Consider the following 24,650-nt stretch of genomic DNA (forward strand, 5'->3'; position numbering starts at 1 on the left):
TATGCTATGTTACAATGATTATAATAATAATTTAATTTAAAAAGAAGAAGAAGAAGAAGAAGAAGTTTATAAAGACTCATGCATTAGAATAAGTATTATTACGCATTAGGATAGGATTCCCTGCATTAGGACAAGGAGGTCGCGAGACCACCCTCCTTGACCTCGGTACCAGTAAGACTTGCCTAGCAGGTAAAAATAGCAAAAATACTATACCCGTTTGTAAATTTGAAATTGCAAAACTATATGTTAAATCTAAAAGTATACTTAAAATTTTTACAAATTTATTATGTATACAGGAAACACTACGATGGTAAGGACATATCAGCGACGACGACGTGATCAGGCAGCATCACCGTCATTAATGCCACCACCATCGTCATCACCATCTCCATTGCCACCACCATCATCACCACCACCATCGAGACCATCATCAACACCAATCGCTCCAGCACCGGAGTTGACCGTTATAATGCGCTCATTGGAAGCCATAATGGAAACATTAAAAGGGTCGACAATGGATAAAACCAAAGAAGAGCAACCTCAACCCGAAGAAACAAGTCAAGCAAAACCCAAAAGTTCTGAGAATAGACAATCAAAGGAAGATATTTCTAGAGAGCTTCAGAAAATTAAACTCCCAGAATTTTCAGGAGGACGAGCTGGAGAACGTGCTGAAGCATGGTTAGAAGGAATGAACAGATGTTTTAAACTAAGAGAGTATTCTTCTTCTTCAAAAACAAAAATTGTTGTATTTCAATTAAAGGAAAGTGCCTTGATTTGGTGGGGAAATCTGGAAAAACAACTACACCTCACAACGGATAATGTTCCTTGAGAATTGTTTGAGGAAAGATTCTGTGCTAACTATTTACCTCCATATTAACAAGAACAAGAAGTCAGAGCCTTTAATACATTAATTCAAGGTAATAAATCAGTGGAAGGATATGAAATAAGGTTTATGGAGCTTGTGAAATATATTCACTACTTAGATTCTGATGAACGTCAAGCTGAACGCTTCATATTTGGGTTAAACCCTCGCATCAGGGCCTTGGTTAGGATGTGGAAACCATCATCAGTAGCCGAGGCGGTAGAATGTGGCCGTTATGCAGAAGATCATCTAGGAACCAAAAAGGATGTCGGACCAACAGAACCTCTACAATCGGGGTTTTCAGGAAAGACTCCCCGAAATTTCTTCAGGGGAGGTAGCTCAAGACCACCTTATGGTAATAGATTTACCCTAAGAAATGTAAGAACAAGAGCTCCCATGGCAATTAACACTATAACCGCTGAATCATCAAATACAAGTCCATGGAAATTTCGTGGAACTGCTAATAGAGGAAGAAATTCGAGAGGAAACAACATGAGAGGGTGAAGCCCTTTGTCTAGAAATTCACTTTATGATTCAAGAGGAACGGCCCAGGTTAATTGCTAGGGATGTGGAGGATCGCATTTTCAGCGTTATTGTCCAGAAGCTTCATCTAGTATATTGCATGGGACAGGAAAGGAACCAATACCAAATACCCAAGGCAATCATAGAATCCATGCATTAGTCAACAACAATCAAGCAGCACACCAGTCCACTGTAGTGGAATCCTTAGGTATTATTAATGGTATAAAATTCAAAATCTTATTTGATACTGGTGCTATAGATAGTTTCATTTTGTCATATGCATTAAATAAATGTGGGCTGGCAACGTGCAGGCAAAATGATTTCAGACAGGTAGAAATGAACTCAGGAGAACTCCAATCCGTAGACTTAAGTGTGGATCAATGCAAAATTGATCTGGGGGTCTGTATGACTAAATTGAAAGTTTATGTTACAACCCTAGGAACTTATGATCTTGTCATAGGTATGGATTGGTTAGAAGCTCATCAAGCTTGGGTAGACTGTTATGGGAAAAGAATTCTCGGTATAAATGATGAAGGAGAGACGATCCAAATTCAAGGTATCAAGAGAAAAGTATCTTTACGCTACATATCAACAATGAAAATGAAGCGTTGCTTAAGGAAAGGTTGTCAGGCATATGTAATTCAAGAAGTAAAGAAAAAAGACCATCCTTAGAACAATATCCGGTGTTAGCTGAATTTCCAGATGTATTTCCAAAGGAACTACCAGGATTACCCCCTGAAAGAGAGCTAGACCTCACAATAGAATTGAAACCTGGTACTCAACCAATCTCTAAAACACCTTATAGAATGACAGCTCTGGAACTTCAAGAATTACAAATTCAATTGAAGGAACTATTGGATATAGGACATATTCGACCCAATATATCACCTTGGGGTGCTCCTATAATTTTTGTCAAGAAGAAAGATGGATCCTTAAGATTATGCATAGATTATCGAGACTTGAATCGAGCTACAGTAAAGAATCGATATCCTATGCCTCGAATTGATGACCTCTTCGATCAAATGAAAGGAGCTGCTGTCTTTTCAAAAATTGATCTTCGATCAGGCTATCATCAGCTAAGGATTTCTGAAAGCGATATTTCTAAGACTGCATTCCGAACACGCTTTGGGCATTATGAATTTACTGTGGTACCATTTGGATTAACTAATGCACCAACAATATTCATGAACCTTATGAACAATGTTTTCCGCAAATATCTTGATCAATTTGTACAAGTCTTTTTAGATGATATTCTCATCTACTCCAAGAATGAGAAAGAGCATGAAGACCATTTACGGATAGTATTATCCTGCCTCAGAAAACACTAGTTATATGGAAAATTATCCAAGTGTTCGTTCTTTCAGGAAAAGATTCATTACTTAGGTCATATCATATTAGGTGAAGGGATCTCAGTAGACCTTGAGAAGGTAAAAGCAATCATGGAATGGCCAATACCAAAAAATGCACATGAAGTACGAAGCTTTATGGGTTTAGCCGGTTACTACCGAAGATTTGTGGAAGGATTCTCTAAAATCGCAAAGCCAATTACAACTCTTCAACGTAAAGGTGTTAAGTATGAATGGACTAAGGAATGTAATAAAGCATTCTCTGAACTCAAAAGACTATTGACCAGTGCACCAATCTTAAGAGTCCCTGATATGGACAAAGATTTTACGGTATGTACTAATGCATCCAAGCAAGGGTTAGGTGCAGTATTAATGCAGGATAGAGGAGTAATAGCGTATGCCTCAAGAAAGTTAAAGCCTCATGAAGAACTCTACGCTACTCACGATTTAGAGTTAGCCGCTGTAGTACTAGCTTTAAAGATTTGGAGACACTATCTAGTGGGGTGAAATTTTACGCTTAAAAGCGACCATCAAAGTCTATAGTATTTATTCACCCAAAGAGACTTGAATGCTAGACAAAGACAATGGAGTGAATTCCTAAGTGAATATGACTTTGGAATATCATATATTAAAGGAAAAGAAAATGTAGTGGCAGATGCTTTAAGCAGAAGACCCCGAATATTCTCCCTCATACCTATCAAAGTAGACTTAAGGCAACGAGTACTAGAACATCTCATAAAAGATAGTTGGTATTTAAAGGTAAGATCTAGTCTTGATAGTAAAAAGCCAAAAGAATCTAAGTTTGAAGGATATGAACTAGAAGATGATGGAATCTTATGATTTCATGGAAGGATGTATATTCCTGATAATAGGGATCTTCGAGACACCATCCTTAAGGAAGCCCACAGAGCAGTATATTGTGCACATCCTGGAGTAAAAAAAATGTATACTGATACCAAGAAACTCTTCTTCTGGTCGGGCATGAAACGTGATATCGTTCAATTTGTTGCAAGATGTTTGGAATGTCAACAAGTAAAAGCTGATCATTGTCATCCAGCAGGTCTCTTACAACCTCATGACATTCCTATGACCAAATGGGAGATCATTTCTATGGATTTTATCACTGGGCTACCTCTTACTTCTCAAAGACACAATGCTATTCTGGTGGTAGTGGATAAATTAACGAAAAGCGCCCATTTCATTCCCGTAAGAGATACTTACAAAGTTGCTAACGTAGCTAGAGTATTCATAAATGAAATTATCAGATTTCATGGAGTACCTAAGAAGATTATATCAGATAGAGATTCACGATTTACTTCAAGATTCTGGACTTGCATGCAGTCAGCCTTAGGAACTCAACTAAATTTGAGTACAACTTATCATCTTGAAACTGATGGGAAAACAGAAAGGGTAAATCAAGTACTTGAAGATATGTTGAGGATGTATGTTATGGATCAACAATCGCACTGGGAAAAATATTTATCTTTAGTTGAATTTGCATACAATAACAGTTACCACAGCTCAATCGGAATGCCTCCATTTGAAACATTATACGACAGACCTTGCAGAACACCGTTAAGTTGGGACAGGTTAGAAGATCGGGTGATAGTAGGACTAGAATTAATCCAAGAAATGGAGGAGTAGGTAAAACAAATTAGACAACGGTTAAAAGAAGCACAAGATAGACAAAAGAGTTATGCTGATGCTCACAAAATTGATAGGAAATATGAAGTAGGGGATCAGGTTTTCATCCGCATCAAACCAAATAAAAGTACTATTCGATTCAGAAAAGGGACAAAGTTGTCACCCCGATTTATTGGACCATTTAAAGTCATGGAAAAAGTTGGACCTGTCGCCTATCGTCTTGCACTGTCACATCACTTGCATAAAGTTCATAATGTATTTCATGTATCTGTATTAAGGCATTACATAGCCGACCAATCTCATAACCTTCAATGAAAGGAACTGCAGGTATCAGACGAAGGAATCATATCGTCGAACCATTACGTACACTGGAACGTAGGGTTCGACAGCTCAGGAATCGTCTGGTAGACCAAGTTAAGGTCCAGTGGGACAAGTATAGTCCTGGATCGGCTACTTGGGAAGATATGAAAATCATATGTCAAAAATACCCCAACTTGTGTCAATTTTGAAGAACTTTAAACCATATTTTGTATATATTTACTTTACTTTAAATCAGATACTCAGAACCATTTTGGAATGATCACATATAAACGTGAATTTTTATGATATGTTATCTGCTTAATTCCACTGGTACGTGGATACCAAGACGGAATATGTTATTCAAATTAATCTTACTGAATTATAGATATCAAAGTAAAGTTTAATATTTGATTAATCTTGCTATAAAATTTAAATCATGAATTCTGATAGGAATTAAGATAGTATAAATTTTGCTTTATTTATGCATATCGATGAGATAGAAATAAAAGAATGATTACAATTTCAATATGAAAGTCGATGACATGACGAAATATGTTGTACTAGAGATAACATGTATAAGCTATACAGAAATTGTTTATTTTATGTATATATATTGATGAGTTTATGTTGCAAATAACATCGTTACCAAGATGACCACGTGATGACAAAAACTTCAGAATAATTAAGGCTCAAAGAGATTCCATGATAGGGTGTTAACCGTGGTCCCACTAGGAGGGGTGGAGGTATTACCTACCGTTTATCCTCCAGAAACCTGGAGTTATGGGAGGACTATGCGAATCACGCTCCCCGAGATGTGTGATGATGACTGCCAAATGCGTACTGGGCAATCAGGTTGATGTAATCTGTTAGCGCTTGAAATTTCACCTCAGGCTGAGAAAGGTAAATTTCAAGGCAACATCAAACCACTTAGCCTCGTAGCTAGCCCTACGGGGCAGGAGAGGGCTCTCTCCGGTCTATCTCGGTAAAGATCTTCAACGGGCGAGATAACCAATGAGGAAACACTGATTTTAGGCTAGTAAACTGATAAAAATGTTTGATTTGGGATTTTTAGGATTTTGGTGGAAAATCGGGAAAAGGCAATTTTGGGTGCGGGGATTGGACACAGTTTTTGCAGGGGGTTCTTTGGGGCAAGGTAGGAGACTGTACTGATGCCTTTAAATTAAATGGATGGATAGGAATGACCGGTGAGGAGCTAAAGAGAGCAAGAAACCTTCAAGAGTTCTCTTTAGACAGATGAAAACATATAATATTAAGCAAACTTAAAAGCAGAGCATGACAATCATGAATTCTACTTTAACACTTCATTCGCCTAATTTGCAGAAGGAAAAGTAAGATGATGAATCACATAACAAATTCACAAGTACAAAGAGATACACACCATCAATACATGTAACCACAGGAATCCCAAAAAGACTGCAAAACCCTGGTCTTTCTTCCTTTGCCAAAACTGCAGAGATACAATGAATAATACAATAGTAGCTTCTCCCTCAAGAGTCCAACCATGAAAATGACCAAGAAAGTACATAATATAGGCAATCTAACATCTTTCCTTGCCTCTAGGGGTCGAGTTCACTATTCTAGGAGCTGTTTCAACCAATTCTAAACTGAGCACTAAAATCTAGGCAGTGAAAACAACTTGCCTCTATAAGCTAGGAAACCAATTCATTCATTAAATTTTTACTATTTCATGAATGAATCTTCTAGAATAGGCAAATAAGTGTCATGTCAACATGAAAATACATTAATTACATCAAAGAGGGTGAAAAATCCCCTCACAAGTCAAAACTGGTCAAAACTGGGCGAATTCCTGAGCTGTAGATGAAATCCTGTGAAAACTGCCCAACGGGTCGCGCCCTCTTCCTGAACGGGTCGCGCTACTTTGCAGCTGATTTTGAGGTACTTCCCGGTGTCCAAATGAGGCAAAAGTGGGCTTGTTGGAAAGGTCTGGATGTCTACTTTCCAACCCAAGTGGAATTTCTGAATTTGGTGGTCATTTGCCCCTCCAAAATTGCAATCTCCCAAGACTGCTTCCTGTGTGTCAAAAATGTGGCAGAAAGTCATTTTTTGCTTGTTTTTTGACTTTTTGGAGGCCCAAAACTTGGTGAAATTTCTTGGCAATGGTTGAGCAAGTGTAACTTTCCATGACAAATCCAGAAATGCTGAGTTTTTCCAAAATGGAGTTGCCCAACGAAAACCTGTTTTTTGCCAAAAAAAATCATAAATGACCAAAAATGCTCAAAATTTTTAGAATTTTGTGCTGGAAGTGAGTTATTTAGTATCATGCTCCTTCAAGGAAGCCTCGGCCAAGATGTGGAGGGGATCGGGCCTTTTCCTTCGTTTTAGTGCTTTGGTCAACCGCCCTTGAATCACCTTCATTTTCGCCTTGCATACATGCATTCGGGCCCAATAGTGGTTTTTCATGTTCCGGAGCAGGTCCTTATCTTTATTGGCCTTGGCCAGCAGCCTCTCCAAATGAGCATTGACCCGTAGAAGCATAGCCTCACGCTCAACGGGTACCAAGTCACCGGGTCTCTTGCGTGCCAAGTTGCGGTCCTCATGGATCCTCCGCAACTCATCAAGAGTGTGCTCCTCCTCAAGTTGCTTGTTGCGCTGCTCCAAGTAGGTGATTGTCCAATTTGCCATGTCCAATCTTTGCTGCAATGAGTCATTTTCAGCTCTAAGGTGCTGAATGATCTCCTTTGACTCTAGGCTAGGAGAAATGATGTCAAGATCAACAACCTCTATGCCTGGAACACCTGATGGCCCCTCATCAATCTTGGGCTGTTTGCCTCTCTCTGGTACCTGTGCTGCTGAAGAAGGCGAGGCCCCTTCCACCTGGTGTGGAGATAACACTCGCTGAGCTGATGAAGACGGCGAGACCCCTTCCACCTGATGTGGAGAAAATACTCGCCGAGCTGCTGCAAATAAGGCCCTGTGGCCTCTCTGGTATGTGACCAATGGAGGAGAGCTGACATGTCTGGTCTCAGGAATATCATGCTGCTGTGAAGGCCCTCCCTCCTCATGAACAACCTCAGGGGGTGATGATGCTGACGCTGTGAAAAAATCCCGAGAGATAAACTCCTCCCATGGGATACCCTGTTGAGCCAACTGATGTATGACCACAAGCTGGATCAAACCATAATGATAGATGCTCCTGTGCTACTGTGCTGGACTCCTGCACCAAGGGCACCATCCTCTCAATATTCTGGCACAGGAAAACAGGGATGTTCATCATCCGTACTCGTGTGAAATGCATCAACAAACGAATATGGTATGAATACACACGTGAAAATCTGCCCTCACAGGTGAAATAGCGCATGATAAGCCTCATCAAGGAAACATACTCATCCCTCAAAAATCTAAAAGGAACTACACCAGTCATGTGTCTCATAAAGGCAGGTTTAATGTAGGACTCATACTGAAATCTATCCAACAGTTTGCGCTTGTTCCACACTTCTCCAACATTAGGTATCCCCGTTGCTTGGGCAATCATCTCAGGTGTCAATGTGAAATCCACCCCTGCAAGGTTCACATGCCCATCATGCAAATGCAAAACAAACAAGCGGGCCAATTCCCTGTGATGCTGGATTTGAGAGATCCTCTCACAAAATTCATAACATGACAGATAGCGGAAACATGTGACTGCAATTGGACAAGCCTGCAAATCGGTCAAAGAGGTGGGCTCCTCTCTCTTATGGTGACCACTCTTACCACCCCTGTGAGGCCTCCTTTGTACCTCAACCTCCGGAGTTGACTCACGGTCATCACTCTGCTCATAATCGGTCTCGGTTTCTGACATGGTTTTGAGAACAAAGTGGCTGGAATGTACTGCTGCTTCTGCTCAAAATCTGCTAGTTTAATTGTTGAAATGCTGTTTCAAGGGGACAAATAGCACAAGGGAAATGTTAGGGAAGGGAGACTTTTTAAGGGAAATTGGGAAAAATATATGAAATAGGGAGTTTAAGGGTAGGAATCATGATACACCCCATCACACAATTATCATTTGCAAAGTTTTTATGAGAAACAGGGTTTAGGATTAGATTCTTGATTTTTAGGAATAGGGGTAGGGTTTTAGGGCCTTTGGTATTTTTGGTAGAGAGATTGAGAAAAAATGATGAGGGAGGTGGAAAAAAGATGTAGGGAAAAAGTGGGGGTGAAAAGGATAACCTTGAAAACAACAAGACAAACCCTAGCTCAACCAACACTTTGACCTTCTTGAGCAAATATGCATTGGATTCATTATTTCAAAATGATGACTTTAAAATACATTCTCATGGTTTTCAAGGCTTTAGCAAACATTGTATTTTAATGATGAGAGGCCTACCTGCAACCTTGAAGCAATTCGGGGTTATTTAGCAGCTTACTGGCGAAATTTGGCAGAGGAATTCCCAACAGGTCGCGCGCACTGCCCAATGGGTCGCGCGCCCTCAACGGGTCGCGCCTGTGTAATTTCTGAACTGGAATGGGCAGCCTGACGGGTCGCGCTCGTCCAACGGGTCGTGCACCAGTCTCAATGGGTCGCGCGCAGGCAGACTAGACAAACTCGCCCAAATTTTCTTCAAAACGATTCTCTCTATTGCTTTGAGGCACAATGAAGACTAAAGGGAGGGAGAGAGGAGCTTTATAGGTTTTGATTTAAATTAATTTCCTTTCAAACCCTCTTTCAAATGTTTTTGTCATGACACTTTTTCAAAATTTGAAAACTGCTGATTTTATGGTTTCCTTTTGTCCTGAAATTGGTTGAACTGATGTTTTTCTTGAAAATTTTTTGTAGGGATAACTTCTGAGGAATCTTGGTAAAGGGGACCACGGCTGCATGCTGACTTTCAAAGAATTTTGAATTTTTACAATTTTTTACAAAATTTTAAGAAAATGACCTTGGGCTTTAAAAACAGGGTTTTTAAATCCAAGGTAAAAATTAGCTGTACAAGATGAAATCTTTTGAAGAAACACTTTGATAGTCATCCCTCTGGCCTGCTGGGCACTTATTGACTTTTGAAGACCTGACCTTAGAGACAAATTGGACCCAAACCCTAGACCTAGGACTTTTGACCTCAAGACAAGACAAGTAACCTTGAAAGAGTTTATTGACTGAAACAACTTGATCCAGCAGTGCCAAGAGGGGAATAAAGACACCAGCTCCTCCATCAGGGTTATGGCATGCCTACTGGAATGCAATGAGATGACACTGATGAGACACCTACTTATGCAAATGTAAAGAGCTTTGATCGCTGATGGAGGGCTACTAGACCGACTCTAACATAATCAACGCTGACACCCTTGAGAGGCTATGAATTGTTAATCAGTATAGCTGATACCATGGCATACTCTAGTAGAGGATGGATAGAATGGAAGTGGAAAAGATTAGGAAGGATAGGATGATTCTAGAATAGCTTGGGAGCCTGGTCGGGGTCAGGCTTAACTATTAAAATTATAAACCTATCAACGTTCAAAATCACAAATTTTAAAATGTCCTCACATTAAACAAGTATGTAATCACGGAACATAGTCCTCATATAACTGCACTAATTACTAAAATAATAATACACTATAATCACTAATATATTTTAGTAAAATCCTAACTTCGGGACGAAGTTTTTGGAACCGTATGTAATGACCCACCTATAGCTATAAATAAAATATAATTATTAGCTTACATACGAAACATCCATACGATAGCTACGTATGCATGGACCCGTATGTAACGCACTATATATATGATAAACCCTCAAAAGAACAGAAAATGTTAGTTTTAATGTTAAATTTTAATTTGTAAATTAAAATTTATGAAATTAATAAAGTTAATTAATTAAAATTATAAATTAAATTAATTCATTAAAATAATAAATAAACTTTATCAAATCAAATTTACATATTCGAATAAAATCACCAAATCAAATAAAATTTTGTTTCATAAAATTAACACGTATCAAAATTAGGACACGGAGATGGAGGGAAGCGGTGAATGGAGACTTAAAAGAAGGTTATCTTGAGAGGGGGAAAAAAAGAATGATCAGGGGGCAGTTGGAGGAAGTATAGTTGAGAGGAGGAAAATTTGTAACACGAAGATATCGACAGTAAGGACTGAGCCTTGTTTGTTCTGAAGTTTTTGGGCACGGGGGAACAGATTGCAGCAATTGAGAAGTATTCTGAACTGAGTAACTAGGTTGTACTCAGTTTGGCTGGGAGGTTATGGTCTTTTGGTAGCGGGAGCGAGAGCTGGAGCAATTCTGAAACCTTTGAGCAATTCTGAAGCCTCTTCATCTACAGGAACCCAGGTAGGTACTTCTCATCAAATCAATTAATTTGATATATGAATTTTGGTTAAATTTTAAAGCCGGTTCATGAAGATTTCATATTCTGTTTAGAGTAAATAGCTGTTTAAATTATTTAGAGCATTACAGACCCTCTGAATCTACTGCGCTACTTTTGATCTCTGCTCTATGCCATCTGCACTGCTGCCAACTCTGCTCTGCGCTGTTCAGTCTCTGGTGCTCCTAGCCAATGCTACTGTCTCTCCGACACTCCTTGGCACCATCCAACACTAGTCCATCCTTTTACCTCTGATCTGGGCTCTCGTAGCAAGGAATTGATCCAAGAGGTGGGCTCCTCAAGGATCCTGCCCATCTGTAGCTCTTTCGAACTACAACTCCAAATCATCCCACCTCCCTCCTAGAGGTATCTCGGCTATCATGGCGAACTCCTCTTCCTTGATCTTCGCGGGCACAACCTTCGTATCGTGTTTCTCATCTTTTTCCTTCTTCTTGAGAGGACATTGTGTAGCGTAGTGACCCATCTCACTACACCTGAAACACTTGATCTTCGAGACGTCCTTACGTCTCTGCTGCTCCTGCTATCCCTTCGATGCAAGGGCTGCATTATCCTCCTCCTCCTTGGGCTTCGACCCACTGCTGCTGCTTTCGTCAAGTTTAACCTTGACTAAGTCTCTCCTCAACTCCTCTTGTTTTAGAGCTGCCCACATCTCATCCCAATTCGACAAAGCTGCTCTGCCCAGGATACTCTGGACAAAGACTTGCCACTCATCTGAGACAGAATTGAGGGCCAGTCTAACCAACTCTGAATCTTGAGGTGTATGCCCCACAACAGACAATTCATCACGGGTCTCCTGAAGCTTCGTGAGGAATGGATCCACGTGCTCCCCTTTCTGCATTTGAGCAGATCTCAACTCCTGTTCAAGGTGCATCTTCCGTTGCTCTGAAGATCCCTGACATAATGTAGACAAGGTGTCCCACATTTCCTTAGCAGTCCCTCTGCTAGCGATGTGACAAACCACATGATCCTTCACTCCGTCGAGGATCATTCTTTTCACCTTCGCCATCTCGGCCTTGTATTTCTTTAATAGATCTTCATCTGCAAGGACAACCACCATGCTGTTGACGTATGTCTTGAGGGCATGCTCATCTAGAAGGAACAACATTCTTGCCTTCTAGATGACGTAGTTGGATGCCCCATCCAACCTGTCCAGATCTCTCAAGCCACTGGTTTCCATTTCTGCCACAAATGTCGAAAATCTCCTCTCTCCTTTGCGTTGTTGCTGGGCTAGCCTATGCACTCCCTGCTGGAATTAGTAGAACTGCTGCCCCTTGTTGCTGCTTAGATCGTGAGAATTCAAATTCCTTAACTAGGAATTCTCTGAGGAAGAAATTCCCTCAACAGTGCTCCTTCCTTCTCCTCTGACGTCCTTCTGCCTAGCAAAAGGGCCTGCAGAAAACAGTGTCCCACCAGCTCCCCTCATGCTAAGGCTTCTGCGCTACTCCCTCTGCCGTGACAAAAACTCAATTTGGAAGCCCTTCTCTCTGTTGACTCACTCGGAGAGAGACTGCCTCGAAATTTCAGCCCTCCCGCTAGAACTGCGCAACCCTCCGGGGTTTCGAATTGTTGCCCCTGCAGCTTTTTCGATCTCCCTCTTCTGCTCAGCGTTGGGTTCTCTGGCACTGTTCTTCTTGCTTCACCTACAATGCTCTGATACCATGTGAATATTCCGCAAACCAGAATCCCTTCTGCAACAATGGATTAAACTTCTCCTATTTGTTAATTTCTGAAACAAATTATTTACTGCTTCCTACAACAAATATCGAAGCTAACGCACTGCAACCTTCACTTAATTAATTAATTTGCCCGAAACAAGAACAAAACAAATAGAGAAAGATTGACAAGTGACAGTTCTTTTTGGACAAATGTCTCCGGAAAAACCCAATGCGGGAAAATTGGTGCAGTAGCTCTGAGGGTTTTATATTATTAAGTAGTAGTTTCTGAATACAACTCTAGATGCCCTTCTAACAATCCAGTTACAGAGAAAATAAGCTAGCAGAAAAACTTAGCGAGATTACCTCACTCTACTCGGCAATTTCGGCAGCTAAACCAATTGTCTCCGACTATCTCTGTGCTGGCCCTGTGTCAGTCTGAACAGGCTCTGCGTCAGCCCAACTGGGAAACGTTTGCCCTCTGGAGCAGTTTCCAACCCTCCCGACTCAGAAATCTCAGCTCCCCGACAGATTTCAGATTTCTGCACTGGAAGATTGCGCTGCTTCTGCGTGAGCCCTTCTGGCTCTGCGTCAGCTCTGCGTGGGCCCTTCTGGCCCAGTGTCAACCCTCTTGGGTCTGCGCTGCCTCCTCCTGGTGTCTCTCTGCCTCTCTACTGCTGATCCTGGGTCCTAGAGAAGATACTCCAACCCAACTATCCCTGCCCCTCACTGCAAAATCTCACTATCAAAAATCTCTCGACAGCTGCTCTGCTTCAGAAAATCGATTCTCTGAACTCTCTCTGTGTATTTTTCCAAGTGACCCTCAAGCCTCCTTAAATAATCTCCTCATTGACATTCAACGGCCTAGATTAGAAGCTAATCAATGGCTAAGATCATTTCTGCTTGATCCTTGTCTTCTTCTAGAAGTTACACCCACAATTTATATTAATACCCTTTAATTATTTTATTTTCCTAAGTTTAGACTTAGGGTCCCTTTAAAAATAATTAATTATTTTAATAAAACTGTTTCTGGGTGGAATTTCCCAAAACGCTTTCTGGGTTATTTAGAATACATGTGCCTAAGCCTCCCTGCAAAATTTGAGACTTAGAGCACATTTGATGCTACTAGAAATCAACAGTGAGCCTTGGGAACAACAGTTTGTTGTAGGGCAAGTTGCTGATCGTGGACTTCCTTTGACTTGCCATGGATGGTTAGGACAACTTGAGGGTTTCTTTGACTTGGACGAGATCAGATTGATCGAGATGGCTTCATGTGATGGACTACAAATTGGCAAGTTAGAGTCCCATCAAATCGTGATGCTGCATATCTGAGATTGGAGTGATTTGCACGAGTGGTATTTGATTGAGAAGGATGAGTGCTTGAGGACTGAGTCAGTGGAGATCGTCTAGGCTCAGAGGGAGTCTAGCCTCAAAGGGAGCAGCCATATGGAGGTTTGAGATCTTCAGGTTCAGATGTGATGAGGTAGAGGCACTATCGAGATTGTCAGGTTCATTCTACAGGGTATGCTGCAAAGATGGATGTCAGATGGGCTAGTGTCGCCGGATGATGATGGTTACTTCCTAATCTTGGAAGTACCTCCCTCGCTAAGAGGGAGTGTTGATTTTTGTAGCTTGGGAGGTACTCCAAACCTTGAGGATCGAGGGTTTGGAGGTTGGAGCACCACAAAAGCACTTGTGGGCATAAAACCCATGCCTGTGGGCTTTCCACCCAAGATGGGGGGTGTGAATGCGTGATGAGTTTTGGACATGTGATGATTTGAGGTGATAAAGGATCCTGAGAGTAACCGGGAGCATCGAAAATCACTCAAATCCGAGGTCTATAACTTGAGATATGAATTTTCTAATGTAACTGTGGGTTAATGTGGTACCTAATGGAGGTCAACTTGATGAGTTAGATGTTGATTTGGGGTAGCATCGGATGTGCTCTAGCCTTGAAAATTGGTGGAGAGGCTAAAGCACATGAGATCTCCAAGACCCAGAATGGTTTGGCAGAATCTAACCAGTTTGGGAGATATTAAAATAATTAATATTTTTAATGGAGTCCCTAAGTTTAAACTTAAGGAAAATAAAATATTAATGTGAACTAATATAAAATTGAGTTAGAATGGTCCAAAAGTCATGGATCAAGCCAGATATAATCTTATCCGTTGATTAGGGACTTAATCTCGACCGTTGAATTGTCAACGAGAAAAGTATAAGAAGAGGCTTAAGGGACAGTTGGAGAACACATTGAGTTGATCAAGAATTCGATTTTTTGAGGCAGGGCTTGTTGAGGAAATCGAAGGAGTGATTAGAGTTGCAGTCGAGGGGCAGCAAATATAGTACCAGAAAGGTAGAGATAGTACCGGGAGCATCAACGTAGAAGTCGGGAGAGGGTTGGCGCAGAGCCAGCTAGAGGCCACGTAGAGGCAGCTAGGAGCTGCGCAGAGCTTGAGGAGGGCCAGCGTGGGAGACGCAGAGCTTGAGGAGGGCCAGTGTGGGAGATACAGAGGCTCTAGAGGCTGACGTACAGCCCCGAGAGGCTGACGCAGGGCCAAATAGGCTGATGCTGGGCCAGAGAAGTTGACGCAGACCCTAGAGGTTGACGCTGGGAGATTTCGTGGGGAAAATTGGGGATGATATCTGTCTCCGACTGAGAGGTACTATTGTTGTGGGCATTCTCTGTTGGGTGAGCCATTTCTGGCACCCAGATTGTATTATGAAACTGCATAATAATAAAACCTTCTAATAGCTGCACTGGTTTTCCCGCATTGGGTTTTTCCAGGGACATTAGTCCAAAAATAACCGTGTCACTTGTATTCTTGTTTCTTTCAGTTGATGATCTGTATGTGTTGATACTGTACTTGTATTTATTTTCAATATTTACATGGTAAATAACTTGTTAAGTAAATGAACAAGTAGGAAGAAATAAACTAGATAGTACAGGAAGAATTTCTAATGGATAGACTTAGAAATTCCAACATGGTATCAGAGCATGGTTATAGATCACAGGATAACTGAGGGCATCAGCCGAGCAGAGCAAGTAGCAGCAGAAACAACTGTCCTGAGTGACAGAAACTGTTCCTAGTGGAAAGTAGCAAGGAAGGGATGATGCAGTGCTTGCATCATCAGTTCGAGCCAGGAAGAGGATCAGCACAGTGGCAGAGAGGAGCAGACCTGACCTACACAGTGCCCGATCATCTTTCTCAGTCAGGAAGGATTGACGCCTATGGCCAGGAGGTGCGGATTTTGCTAGTGCCGGGATTGCGCAGAGCCTAGAGGCTCTAACCTTCAGATTGTTGAGGCATAGGAGGCTGTGGGTAAGTTGCGGAGCGAAGCTGGTGGGGTACTGTGGTCAGAACAGTACCTAACAGGGCAAGACCAAGGAGGAGGGAGTTTTTGCCGAGGATTTTTAGCCAAGAAATCCGAATCAGTGGTGCCGTTGCACTTGCGATCGGAGTGGGGTATCTTGACATTGGCAGAGGGGTTTCCAGGAGGGAAATCGAGGCTCAGAGGGAGTCACACTGAGAACTTCTAGACGGGAAGTAGAGAGACTTGAAAGAGTTAAAAGAGGAGCAGTGAAATGGCAGTGAATGGGCTAAGAGATCAGGATAGATTGGACGAAACTTCAAACTTCGTAGTCTGGAAGGCCAGGATCTTGTCCATTCTAGACAGGTATCGCATCAAACACTTCGCCTTGAAAGTGATAGTGATCTCGGTTGACCCAGCTGAAAATGACAAGTACGAGGAGGCAATGGCCAGGGCAAAGTGTCACACATTGTCGAGAAGGAGACGACAAATGAGATGTGGGAGGCCTTGAAGAAATTGTACCAGAATACTTCTGTGCAAAGGAGGATGTTATTTGAAAACTAGTTGCTGTCATATCAGATGCAGAAAGGAGAGCATATAGATGCCTTCCTCGGTGGATTGAAGGAGATCTGTGATCAGCTAACTTCCATAGGGGCCACACTGGATCAGGGACTGATGGTGAGGATCGCATTGAATGCAGTCTCGGAGGATTGGGAGGTATTTGTCCAGAGCATACTGGGCAGGACAAGCCGTCTAGATTGGGAGGAACTGTGTGCGACTCTTCGTCAAGAAGAGATAAGACCGGTGTCCAAGGCGAGGAGTAGCGGAAAAGTGGTCAGAATGAAGGAGGAGGAAGAAGATGTAGCTCTCGCATCTGCGGGAAAGTAGGAGAAACGAAAGAAGAAGAACCTCTACAAGGTCAAGTGGTTCCACTGTGGAGAACTGGGTTACTATGTGAACCAGTGTCCTAGGAAGAAGAGCAAGGGAGAGGCTTTTGAGACCAAGGCTGTGGCGGCTAAGGCGGAGAAGGAAGTGGAGACTGATGACGATTGTGCTATGAGTGCTCATACACCTCGGGAGAAGAGGTGGGGAGACATCGAGCTGTAATCAGACGGACTACAGGCGATGAGGGGTAGGATCCTTGAGGTACCCAACCTCTTGGATTATACCTTGCTACGGGAGCCCTGAAGAGGAGTAGCAAGACTGGGGGATGTCTGTAGAGACGGATGCAGATGGAGCGACAGAGAGTGCTACAGTGCAGGAATCCCAGGACAACATGATGCAGCAGTTCAAGAGGCATAGAGTTGTTGCAACACCGCAGAGGTCAGAGAGGGAGCACTTGTCAGTGACAGAGGGAGCTTCAACATCAGGAGTGTTTCTAGCTTGACAGAGATGTCAGAGTTGGGAGATCAGTTACTTACTTCTCATTCACTGAGTTGCAGTGCATCAGTTAGTAGTGGCAGTGCTATGTGCAGCACGATGCAGCATGATGACAGGGGATGCAGTGCAGATGTAGCAGTGGCAGTGGTAGGGTCATGAGCAGTAGCATGGATGCAGAGGGAGTTGCTGTATGGATGCAGCAGTGGTAGTGGCAGGGCCATGGGTAGCAGTACATGATGCAATGGTGCAAAGGATGTTGGGCAGAAGGCCTAGCATCAGCACAAGGACCGATGCTGGATGATTAAGGTGATACTCAGTGAGGAGTATTACTAGAGCATAGTCCTTGCTAAGAGGGAGTGTTGATTTGGGATAGTGTCGGACGTGCTGTAGCCTTGAAAATTGGTGGAGAGGCTAAAGCACATGAGATTTCCAAGACCTAGAAATGGTTTGGGTAGAATCTAACCAATTTGCGAGATATTAAAATAATTAATATTTTTAATGGAGTCCCCAAGTTTGAACTTAGGGAAAATAAAATATTAATGTGAATTAATATAAAATTGTGTTAGAATGGTCCAAAAGTCATGGATCAATCCAGATCTAATCTTAGCCGTTGATTAGGGACTTAATCTCGGTCGTTGAATTGTCAACAAGAAAAGTATAAGAAGAGGCTTGAGGGATAGTTGGAGAACACATTGAGTTGATCAATAATTCGATTTTTTGGGGCAGGGCTTGCTGAGGAAATCGAAGGGGTGAACAGAGTTGCAGTTGAGGGGCAGTGAATATAATAACAGAGAGGCAAAGATAGTACTGGGAGCATCCGTGCAGAAGCCTGGAGAGAGTTGACGCAGAGGTAGCTAGAGGCCACGCAGAGGCAGCCAGAGGCCATGTAGAGGCAGCCAGGAGTTGCGCAGAGCTTGAGAAGGGCCAACGTGGGAGACGCAAAGGCTCCAAAGGCTGACGTAGAGCCTCGAGAGGCTGACGTAGTGCCAAATAGACTGACGCTGGGCCAGAGAGGCCAATGCAGACCATAGAGGCTGACGCCGGGCCAGAGAGGCTGACGTTGACCCTAGATGCTGATGCTGGGAGATTTCGTGGGGCAGATTGGGGATGATATCTGTATTCGACTAAGAGCTACTACTGCCGAGGGCATTCTCTGTTGGGTGAGCCATTTTTGGCACCCAGATTGTATTCTGAAACTGCGTAATAATAAAACCCTTTGATAGCTGCACCGATTTTCCCGCATTGGGTTTTTCCGGGGACATTAGTCCAAAAACAAATATCACTTTGTGTTCTTGTTTCTTTCATTTGATGATCTATATGTGTTGATACTGTATTTGTATTTATTTTTAGTATTTACATGGTAAATAACTTGTTAAGTAAATGAACAAGTAGGAAGAAATAAATTAGATAGTATAGAAAGAATTTCTGATGGATAGACTTAGAAATTCCAACATTAGAGTGCTACAAGTTGTGTGTTGATGCCACATGAGTTTTGTATAAATAGAAGTGAGTGGAGAGGTCATTTCACTCATCCAAGTGTGCATCTCTCATAGGAAATCATCCCTAAGGCAACGATAGCTCTAAGAAGGGAGGCCGAGGTTAGAAAGAGGACTGTTTTGGGTCTTTCAAGTGGCTGAAGTAGAGCAGAAAGTTGTCGCTGTAATTGGAGGTCATTCTTGGTAGATTGGTGGCACATTTGTGGGTGTTTCTCCTAACCAAAGGCTATCACAGTTGTTGTTGTGAAGTTTAGATAGGCTGTAGGCCTAAACACCAGTGTAAGGTGGGTCGTATGGTTGGCACTCCTTGCCCAGGTAGGCCGCAAAGGTATTCCCTTACACAGGCGTGGTAGGAGGCCTATTTGAGGGCTAGTATAAGCCCATATCAACAACTAATAGGAGTAGTAGGTCTTAGGAGTGAAGTCGCAACTGAGAAGGAGGCCTGAACGTGAGGAAGGATTATTGTAGTAGTGTAGTTGTAGCCCTAACTAGTACTGCAGTCGTACAATAGTGTATTACAACACATGATATGACAAGGTATGCTGTTTATTGTTGGTTTCATGGTGAGCTGGTGCTAGTTGGATGTGTCTTAGGAGAGGACAAATTGGTGAAGTTTGTTAGCAACCATGTGGAAGGGTCTCCATAGGTGTTGGACGCCCTAATTGGGAGCATATGCTATAACAATATTGGACACTTGTAGTCTATTGGAGGGCAACGTGAGAGTGGGCCAAGTGTGAACGTGGATGAGACATTTATGGTCTGCTGGAGGACAACGTGATAGTGCCCAAGTTGGAGCCCGGTGTGCACCATCTTCCTAGACCTAGATGGTTGTTGTTGATTTGTGTTGGCATCAGATGTGGTCTAGCCATGACAATTGGTGGAGAGGCTAAGGCACATGAGATCTCCAAGACCCAGAAATGGTTTGGGGAAATTCCACCCGGTTGGAGAGCTATTAAAATAATTAATATTTTTAATGGGGTCCCTAAGTCTAAACTTAGGAAAATTAAAATATTGATGAGTATTAATATAAAACTGGGTGAGAATGTTCTAAATGACATGTATCAAGCCAAATCTAATCTTAGTCGTTGATTAGGGACTTAATCTCAACCGTTGAAGACTCAATAGGAAAAGTATAAGAGGAGGCTTGAGGGCCAGTTGGAGATACACCAAATTGATCAGTTAGTTCGATTTTTTGGAGCGGGGTTTGCTGAGAGAATTGAACTAGTGATCTGTTGCAGCGAGGGGTAGTTCGGCAGAAGGTCGAGAATACATAGTAGAGAGGTAAAGATAGTGCCAGAGAGACAACGCAGAGCCTGGGAAGGCTGATGCAGAGGTTGAAGAGGCCAGCGTGGTGGCGCAGAGGGTCTGAGGAGTGACACAAAGAGCCAAGGGGCTGACGCAAAGGCTTCAGTAACTGCGCAGAGGCTAGCAGAGTTGACGCAGGGCTAGGAGGCAGCGCTGAGAGATTTTTCGTGGGGCAGACGAAGTGCTATAGCGTTGGGAAGGGTGATACAGTCCCTGTAGAGTGACGGAGAGCTGTAGAGAAGCTTGGAGCAGCTTTTGCTGTCCAGCTAAGGAGCTGCCGTAGTGGTTGTGGGATCGTTCATCTGGTGACTGATCAACTAAAATATCTGTATCCGAGGAGAGGTATTACTGCTGAGGACATTCTCTATTGGGTAAGCCATTTCTGGCACCCTAGTTGTATTCAGAAACTGCATAATAATAAAACCCTCATAACTGTTGCACCCGTTTTCACGCATTGGGTTTTTCCGGGGATGATTGTCCAAAAATAACGGTGTCCCTTGTGCGTTTGTCTTAGTTATTTCAGTTGCTGATCTATATATTTGTTAAGGCTGCATTTGTGTTTATTTATGATATTTGTATTTATGAATAACTTGTTAATGAAAAGAACAAGTAGGAGAAAATAAACCAGATAATGCAGTAGGGATTTCTGACGTGTCAGACTTAGAAATTTCAACATGGTATCAGAGCATTGCAGATCACAGGAGAACTGAAGGCACCAATTAGTAATCTGAAGAATTTGCAGCTATCCCAAGAAATAACGCTGTTCTAGAGCAGAAGCAACAGAGAAGAAGTGACGTAGAGGGCCTACATCATCATTTCGAGCCAGGAGGAGGGTCAGCGCAGAGGCAGAGAGGGGCAGATCAGACCTATGCAGTGCCCGGTCATCTTTCTCAGCTAGGAAGGATCGATGCTATGGCCAGGAGGAGCATATTCTGCCGTTGCCGGGATTGCGCAAAACCTGAAAGGCTCAGTTTCTTCAGTTGTCGGGGCTTGGGGAGCTGTGGGCAGATTGTGATTGAGAAGCTGGTGGGGTGCTGTTTCTGTCGGTGCAGAACAGTACCTAAGGGGATAGAACCAAGGTAGAGGGAGTCGCTACCTTGACGGATTTCTAGCCAAAAAATCCAGATCCGAATTGTAGTTGCAAGGAGGATTGGAGAGGAGCGGTTCGACAGTTGGCCAGAGGATTTCCAGCGGGGAAATCAGGACTTAGAGGGAGATTTCCATGAGGGGAGTCAAAACTCAGAGGGAGTCCAGAAGAGGAGCTGAAATGGCAGTGAACGGACTGAGGGATTAGGACAAGTTGGACGGGGCTTCCAACTTTGTCATCTGGAAGGCCAAGATCCTGGTAGTCTTGGATCGACATCGCATCAAGGACTTTGCCTTGAGAACCATGGCTATCCCGGTTGACCCAACTGAGAATGAGAAGTATGAGGATGCAATGGCAAGGGCAAAGTGCATGATCCTAGACGGGGTCAAAGATCATGTCGTACCACATATTGCTGAAAAGAACATAACAAAGGAGATGTGGGATACTTTGAAGACCTTGTATCAGGGCTCTTTCGTGCAGCGGAAGATGCTATTGGAGAATCAACTGCGGTCGTATCAGATGCAGAAGGGAGAGCAGATAGATCCATTCTTTCTCAGGTTGCAGGAGATTCACGACCAACTCACTTTCGTGGGGTCTACACTGGATCCAGAATTTATGGTTATGACTGCTCTGAATGCAGTCTCTGAGGAGTGGGAGATATTTGTCCAAAGTATTTTGGGTAGGGCTACTCTTCCAGGATGGGAGGAGATGTGGGCAACTCTTTGCCAAGAAGAGATTAGGACGATGACCAAGGCGGGGAGTAGTGGCAAGGGAGGTCGAATCAAGAAAGAGGAGGAGGATGCGGCTCTAGCATCTGTGAGACAACAGGGGAATAGGAAGAAGAAGGACATCTCCAAGGTGAATTGCTTCCACTGTGTGAAGCTGGGACATTATGCATTCCAGTGTCCCAGGAAGAAAAACAAGGGAGAAGCTTCTGATTCCAAGGCAGCTCCAGCTAAGGCAGAGAAAGAAGTCGAGACTGATGACGACTGTGCCATGAGTGCTCATGCACCTCTAGAGAAGAGGTGGGGTGACATCGAGTTGTAGTCAGGAGGACTACATACTAGGGGCAGGATCCTTGAGGTGCCCAAACTCTTGGATCACATTCGGCTACGGGAGCCCTTAACGATCATAGCATGATGACAGCTGTCAGGTGGAGCAGCAAGGCAAGGCTAGTGTGCAAAAGTTTGTAGGAGCGCAATGGCAGCAAAGGGAGCACGGGTCAAAAGTAGAGGCAGTTTCGGCATCACGAGGCTTCCATACTGACTGGGATGTCAGTATTTGGGGAAGTCAGTTACCTACTTCTTGGTAACTAAGTGGTAGTGCTAGGGGCAACATGGGCAACATATTGAGAGGGAGCTGCAGTACATATGTAGCAGTGGTAGTGGCAGTGTCATGGGCAGCAGTACTGGGAGCAACAGTGCAGAGTGTGTGAGGCAGCAGGCCAAGCATCAACACAAGTACCGGTGCGGAGAATCAATGTGATGTTTCCATGGTGAAGTATTACTAGAGCACATTCCTTGCTAAGAGGGAGTGTTGATTTTTGGTAGCATCAGATGTGCTCTAGCCATGACATATTTTCCTAAGTCTAAACTTAGGAAAATTAAAATATTAATGGTTATTAATATAAAACTCGGTGAGAATGTTCTAAATGACACGCATCAAGCCAAATCTAATCTTAGCTGTTGGTTAGGGACTTAATCTCGGCCGTTGAAGACTCAACAAGAAAAGTATAAGAGGAGGCTTCAGGGTCAGTTGGAGATACACCAAATTGATTAGTCAGTTTGATTTTCTGGAGCGGGGTTTCCTAAGAGAATCGAACCAGTGATCTGTTGCAGTGAGGGGAAATTCGGCAGAAGGCCAAGAATACATAACAAAGAGGCATAGATAGTGCCAGAGATACAACGCAGAGCCTAGGAAGGCTGACACAGAGGCAGATGGGAGCTACGCAGAGGCTGAAGAGGCCAATGTGGGTGACGCAGAGGGTCTGGGGAGTGACGCAGAGAGCCAAGGGGCTGATGCAGAGGCTTGAACAACTGCACAGAGGCTAGCAGAGCTGACGCAGGGCCAAGAGGCAGCGCCGAGAGATTTTTCATGGGGCAAACTGAGTGCTGGTGAGCTGGGAAGGGTGACGCAGTCCCTGTAGAGTGACGCAGAGCAGTAGAGAAGCTTGGAGCAGCTTTCGCTGTCTAGCTAAGGAGCTGCCGTAGTTGCTGTGGGATCGTTCATCCGGTGACTGATTAGCTGGAATATCTGTCTCTGAGGAGAGGTATTACTGCCGAGGACATTCTCTGTTGGGTGAGCCATTTTTGGCACCCTAGTTGTATTTAGAAACTGCATAATAATAAAACCTTCATATCTGCTGCACCGGTTTTCTCGCATTGGGTTTTTCTGGGGACGATTGTCCAAAAATAACGGTGTCCCTTGTGTGTTTGTCTCAGTTATTTCAGTTGTTGATCTGTATACGTGTTAAAGCTGCATTTGTGTTTATTTCCGATATTTATATTTATAAATAACTTGTTAATGAAAAGAACAAGTAGGAGAAAATAAACCAGATAATGCAGTAGGGATTTCTGACGTGTCAAACTTAGAAATTTCAACAGTTGCTAGAGTGGTTGTTGTTGTGCTCAAAGGTTGACGAACTAGAGGAGTAGTTGGGCAGCCCTAGACTTGTGTGTGGAGAAGGACTTCTACGACAAATGATGGCCAATCCTCCTAGCCCATGTTCATTGTGGGAGATGGACATCTTGCAGTGATAGGTGGCAACCCTCCTTGCCCTATGTTGGTCTTCATTAGAGTAGCGCAGGAAGACTGTAGTGGGCTGAAGTCCCTGAGTAGTTGAGGAGCAGCAGTGGGCAGTTGAGAGTTGTTCACAAATGGGGTTATGAACAACTTGACATGAGTCTCGATGTGTTGTGCCCTTGATGAAGGCATAACTAGAGAGTAGATTGACAATTGAGGTTCAGTGGCCAGATGGACTTGGAGCATTGATAGAGGCAAGAGCTGCAGATCGGGAGTCGAAGGACCGGGCAGGTACAAGGTACGACTGAGGGAGACGTGAAGTCAACTACATCAGCGAGATGGTCATAGTATCTTGTTGAGGGTAGATTGGTTGTCGATGGATTGACACCAAGCCCCAATTTTTTGTCTTGTATCAGTGGATGTATGAGGGCCATTATCCCTAGTACGGGAGCCCTAGCCTGTTGTATTATATGTTGATTAATATAACAAAGATGGGTTGAAAATTGTAAAAAATTGTCCATATTTTGTTCACTAGTAGATTTACTGTTGTTTATATTACGCTATGCAAAGTAGTATCGTTATGATTCTTGGTTTGGTAGCGTCAGAGATTCTAAGATTCTATCCTCGACCCAAGATCGTGGAAAAACAACA

General features: G+C 43.1%; 1 protein-coding gene across 2 annotated transcripts in view; it reads left to right on the forward strand.

Moving 5' to 3' along the window:
* ALB1 (ALBINA 1) overlaps window positions 1–24,650 on the forward strand; it is a 309,920-nt gene that overhangs the window by 132,014 nt on the left and 153,256 nt on the right. The window lies entirely within an intron of this gene.

The sequence above is a fragment of the Pinus tabuliformis genome, chromosome J, assembly GCF_031772625.1.
Source record: "Pinus tabuliformis cultivar Carrire ecotype Pingquan chromosome J, CPIR1, whole genome shotgun sequence".
Lineage (NCBI taxonomy): Eukaryota > Viridiplantae > Streptophyta > Pinopsida > Pinales > Pinaceae > Pinus > Pinus tabuliformis.